We start from the raw sequence: 6,326 nt of genomic DNA on the forward strand, positions 1-6,326 counted from the left end.
CTATGGCAACGAAACTTCCAGTCTCTGCATCTTGGTGCGATAAGCTATCAGGCTTTTTTATCTCCAAAATTCAGACTATTCAGGCGACATTCACTTCTAATGAGAGACCTTCGGTGGGTTGCTCCGCCCCGACAGCATCATTTTCTGGGTTTTCTCCTGTGACACCGCTTGATTCCCTCAAATTACTTCAGTCCTTAAAGTCAGGGTCTCCATCTGACCCCTGTCCGGCCAGGCTCTTGGCCTCTATTGCCGAGACAGTCAATCCTGCGGTGAATACTCTGGTTAATTTGTCCTTGTCTGAGGCTATTGTTCCTCAGGAATGGAAACAAGCTAAAGTCATTCCGCTACTAAAAAAAACTACTCTTGATGCCGGTAATCCTGCCAACTACAGACCAATCTCTCTACTGCCCTGTTTGGCCAAAATATGTGAAAAAGTAGCTAACAAACAACTGTCTGCTTTTGTGGAGAATGAGAGGCTTCTCCATCCGGCTCAATCGGGCTTTAGAGCCTCTTATAGTACTGAGTCTGCCTTAGTCGAGGTGTCGGAGGCGATCCGCGATTGTCTGGATTCAGGGGGGAATGCTGCCCTTATCCTTTTAGATCTGTCGGCGGCATTTGACACCGTCCCCCATGACTTGCTTCTGTCTCGGCTAGCTGCTATTGGTATTACTGGTTCGGCCTGGAAGTGGCTGGAATCCTTTCTTACCCTCCGGTCACAACAGGTCTGGCTTCCTCCTTTTGCTTCCCTCCCCCAGCCTGTGTCCACTGGAGTTCCTCAGGGCTCCTCGTTAAGCCCCCTGCTTTTTAATATTTACATTACGCCTTTAGTTCAATTGGCAGAGGAAGGTGGGGCTAAGGTGGTGGCATATGCGGACGATACTCAGCTCTTGTTTACTTGGGATAGTACTGACTTTTCTACCTCTAGAGTACAGAGCTGTCTTGCTGCCGTCTTTCATTGGCTTTCTGTCGCCCAATTGAAGTGCAATGAGGAAAAGACGGAAATTTTACTCTTTGGTAATTTTCAACCTCACTTTAGGGACTCTCTCTGGCCCTCAGCTTTCCCCTCTCCCTCTTGTACGGGTCTCCCTGCAAAAAACTTAGGGATTTGGTTTGACGAGCAGCTATCTTTTATGACTCAAATAAAGAAGCTTACAGGTTGCTGCTTTGGCATTCTCAGATCCTTGAAAAAATTTCTACCTTTGTTACCCAGATCAGCAAAGGAGACTGTGGTTCGGGCTCTTATCCTCTCCCGCCTCGATTATGCCAATGGTCTCTATGTTGGTCTGCCCGACTACCTGCTGAGTAAACTGCAGGTGATTCAGAATGCCGCAGCCCGGCTGGTGGTGAACCTTCCCTTCAGAGCTTCTATTTCTTCCTCACTTCGCACATTGCACTGGCTTCCTGTCAGGAAACGCCTCAAATTTAAAGCGTTGGTCCTTGCCCATCGGGCTCGACATAATGGAGGCCCTTCTTATCTCAAAAAACGCTTTTCCTTTTATCAACCTTCTAGGGTCTTGAGATCTTCTTCGCAGCTGCTGGCCTCTATCCCCAGTTTCCGTCTCCAACGCATGGGGGGTAGATCGCTTTCGCTCAAGGCCTCTAGGTTGTGGAATGCATTGCCTTTATCTTTGCGTGCCATTCAGGATGATCGCCTGTTCAGGAAACACCTCAAAACCCATCTGTTTTAATCTGTGTTTTGTTTGCTGTTCTCATAAGCTCGCGCCGGGACACTCTTAGGAGTAGCTGAGCCCGTTATAAAACCCTGTAACATAACATAACTTCACTCACACAGAAAATACGTTTCTAATGGCAGCACACGGCGATGCTACCTCATCGAATCTAGACAATGCGACGCGCAACTTCAATTGTCACACGTTTTCCCCTGTCTACATACAGGGCTAACAATCCTGCCTTTTTCCGAGAGCAGCACTCCCTCTGCCCTACTACGGAACTGTCACCGACTTCCTACGTCCCAGACGCCGTACACACTACACAAAACTTAATACGACTTCAACATACAGTGTTAGTACAAATATCAATATCTGTAACTATATCAGGGAAAAAAAAATCATATAATAACAGTTTTGTTCCAGAAATAATAAAGTGTAAGTGACACACGGTGTGCGTGTCACCGAAGTAGCAAATATTACCACAAAAGGCGCTTCCTGTATAAGTAAACTCCGGTAGAAATCCTTCTTTACTGTTGCCAGGAAACGATGCAGAACAAAAGGCGCTTCCTGTATAAGTAAACACCGGTAGAAATCCTTGTTTACTGTTGCCAGGAAACGATGCAGAACAAATGTGGAACGCCTCTTGTGTGACGCGGTGCGCTAACGTTAGCGTGCGTCCTTGTATAGGTAATGTGTATTCCGGTGATTGTTGCTTGGAAACAAACAATTGTGTAATTCCTTCGCGTAGATTGACACGCTGCGCTCACGTCAGCGTGCGTCCTTCGTACAATTCGAAACTGTGACGTGTTTGCCCCTCCAGAATTCCGTGACGGTGATGGCTCTACCAGTCAGAATCCTTGAGCAAAACGAAGAAAAAAAAAGCAAAAGTAACGTAGAACAAGTAAGATTATTTCCTTTTACGGTTCCTGGGTCCGAGTCAGTACAGGATTAACGAGAAGAAATGAAAATCCTTTCCCATGTAGAGATCGTAGCTTCCCCCCCAAAAATATTCCGAATTGGATTTAATTATGGTTCTGCATCCCGCTCGTCGCCAGTGTTGGAAGTGCAGGCATCTATAGAAAGGAAAACACGGACCAGGAATATGAAGTAAGACGTGGAGTTTAATAACACGTCGGCATACCACCAGTTCAAATCAAGAATAATCATTCCAACCCCCAGAGCTCATGCCCAACCTTCCACCATTTCAAAGCTCAACATTCTTCCCACAACACGAGTCAGTCACGAGCTGGAACACAGAACTCTGCTCGTGACTGCTCATGACAGCTAAACTCGTTCCCAACAGAATGCTATCAGAACGGAGCCATAGACCTGGCATCCGCAATTACAGCGTCTTATAACTGAGGATTCAATTATTTTCAGTTTAATAAACACCCACATTTTTATAGTTATTACTGTATCTATAAATGATCATTCCATCGATGGAATTTGGATCACATGCAATATCCCAGTCAATATTGCCAGACTCTCACTGTACACAATGTCATGTGGAATCAGCAGACTTCTTACATCTTGCCTGGCACTGCCCAGCAGTAGCAGCATATTGGGTGGAGGTCTTCCGGGTAACAGGGGAAATTGTATGACTTCAATTGACTCCCTCTCCCCTACTCGTCTTGCTGGGATACGTAGCTGAGATACCCCAAAGCTCCCGCAGACTTACTGCCTTGTTATTACTCCTTGCAAAACGTAGAGTCGCAATATGCTGGGGCGGCACTCAGCCGCCCAAACCGAAAGACTGGTTAACAGACATTGGTTACTGTCATGAAGAGATATCCTGCTACTGGGACTTGATGCCTTCGAGATCCAGACCCCGTGACATTTGGGAACCTTTTCTTACTTACATGCGCCAACAGAAACAATCTGGTGATGCATAAGATCCTTCCTTAACATATGACCATTTAGGACTTCCCTTGCCCATGTAACTATACTATAAGACGTGTTGTCAATATTTGAAGTAACAATTGCTAGATGTACTCGTTGATCAAATGCTATGCAGAATTGTACATGTATGCCAACAATGTAAATAAAGTTTAATAAAAACTTTGAAAAAAAAATATCTCCCAGTCATAAAAACAGAACATGTGTTGTGTATAGAACACACACCAATGGGCGCATATGTATAGATAAAGTTTACTCAGAGCCACATCAGGAACCAAAGCGCCGGACAGACGCTGGTACCTAAGTACATAGATCACTTCAAAACCAGCAATGTGGTTAGGACACTCGCAAAGTGAAGCACGTCGGCGAGAGTGAAAGATAAATAAACAAGCAAATAAACAAACACAAATGTAAGAGACCAGGCTCCACCACCGTCTTTCTCCCTCCTCTCTCCCTGCACCGGCTTAACCCACACTCACCGGGTCAGCCACAACTCTGCGGCTACTTCGCAATTTACGACCAGTTCTCCTCCGCCTCTCTTTCCGACTCTTGTGTGTGTATACTGGATATTGGCACTATAAGAAACGAGAGGGAATCCACCGGATGACTTCAGGCATAGATTTATTTTCTAAAGAACATGGCGCTAGAAGGGAGCCATTGCCATTAAAAATGTTGGACCGTGAACGTATACCTGTAAAGAACTGTATGTTGCCTTTGTCTGTCTGCATGCATTTGTAACTGCTGTATTGTTTATTTAGCATGAACCACATGATCGTGAGCCCACTTAAGGCCACTCCTAACCCACCATATATCTCAAAGTTAAAAGATGGACCTTTTTTGACGCATCTGGCCATGTAAATATATTGCGCGGGACTACAGTGCCCAGGATGCACACATGCATCAACTTCTACACATGCGCATGCAGCCCAATTATAGCCTTGAAAACATTGATGTCGCCAGTACTTGGGCGACTATCATGCTGCTATAGGGAGGTCTGTAGATGTATGGATTTACGCTTCCCCTTGCCGCCTAATTGTTTTTATCATGTAAAGGCACCATACTAGGTGGTGATTCCACTCACATGTTATGAGGCACAGACACTCCTATGAGCAATTATGTCGTAATGGTATTAAGAGCGCCATGGTTAAAAGAAAACCACAGGGCATTTATGTGAATAAACATACACTCATAATTAACTATATGTCGTCTCCATCTGTTTGCGTGCATTTTTAAAGGTTGTATTGTCTAGGAGCCTTTCTGGACGTACCATACAAGGCTCTACAGTGCACTTAGATACGCGTTGAAACGCCAATATTGGGTCCCAGGTAACTCTTGCACCCACAAAATTGTTTTATGATGACCTTCAGTGTGATACACGACAGAATCGTGACGCCATCATTATAATTATAGTGAGTCTAGCTACTAACTATTATTTTCCGAAACGTGTGACTATAGAGGTGGGTTCCCCCATCCAGACCATGATGTACTGAGTTTTTCCAAATTGTGTAAGTCATGTAGGTATAGAAACGTGGATTAGACACCTGCATGCGATGATACACTGATTGTTTTTTATAAAGCTTACATGTGCAATAAAAACTATTGATCTAGCGAGTGCAGTGCCCACGAGTCGGGTGAGAATATTTCAATTGGGGGATACAGTCTTTTATCAAAACTGTGTTACGATATCTTATAATATTGATGAAAGAAAATAGTTATAACCATTAACTGCCTTTCACTAATTATATTTTAAACGTAGGAAGCTCACATTGAATACGAACAGGCAGGTATGAGAGCCTTCTTAATCACTTTTTCTACATGAATTATGCAACTTAGTTAGGCAGGGAGTTTTGCAAACCTGAAGAAGACCATAGACCAGTAAAGGCGATAAGATTCAGTCGAAACATGTTGGCAATAGGAACGGTTGGTTTACTCATTGCTGTTGGAAAAAAAAAGATGTTCCACTATATATGATCTTTTAATCATATCAAGGGTACTCATGAATAAAAGGAACCTTTGTGGTACACACTTAGATATTTTTAAACTACACCTGGACCCCTGCATTGTCCTGTTTAAAATAATATCTATGTACTCCCTTCACAGCGGAGTCCATTGAAGTGGCGTTATCTTAATTCAGTGTGGGGGCAGCCTATGATGAAGCATGACACGAGAAGTTGACGGTGAGGCGACCCCTCAAATTTCTTTTTTGATGTAGGACACCTTTAGGGACCTTTAGCTGACCTTCAGAAGTTATAGGACACAGATCCAAGCACCTTTTTGTAAGTATAGTTTATATTAGGAGGACGTACTCGGGGGATCTTTCCTCTGTCTCTCCTTTTGTGCTAAGAATATCCACCAGAAAGAGTAATACCGTAAAGTAATATGTGCTCAGGATACAGGGTTCTACAGTTATATCTACAGGGCTTAGCCAAGTATGACATTCCTCACCCTATCTACAGTGACTTAACACAACTACTATGGTGCCAACAATATCTGCAGTGTCTAGCAGCTGCCATGTTAGATAACTCGTAAGTCATTTCATTCCAATCTTGAGTTACAGAGTTCACACTGGCAGTTGGTATTTTCCTAATGGGCTTGCTTAGCATTACAAGTTGAAGATGCAGTCAGTCAAATTTTGATTTTAAGGACATAAATTACCCTTTTCCAGAAACTTCCGGAGATTTCCCCGTACCTTAGGGAGACTGTGTGTCATGCAGACTCCAGACTTGGATCACAGCAGCTCTTCTGGAACTGTAAACAAAG

The sequence above is a fragment of the Triturus cristatus genome, chromosome 1_1 (assembly GCF_964204655.1).
Source record: "Triturus cristatus chromosome 1_1, aTriCri1.1, whole genome shotgun sequence".
In the NCBI taxonomy this organism is placed as follows: Eukaryota; Metazoa; Chordata; class Amphibia; order Caudata; family Salamandridae; genus Triturus; species Triturus cristatus.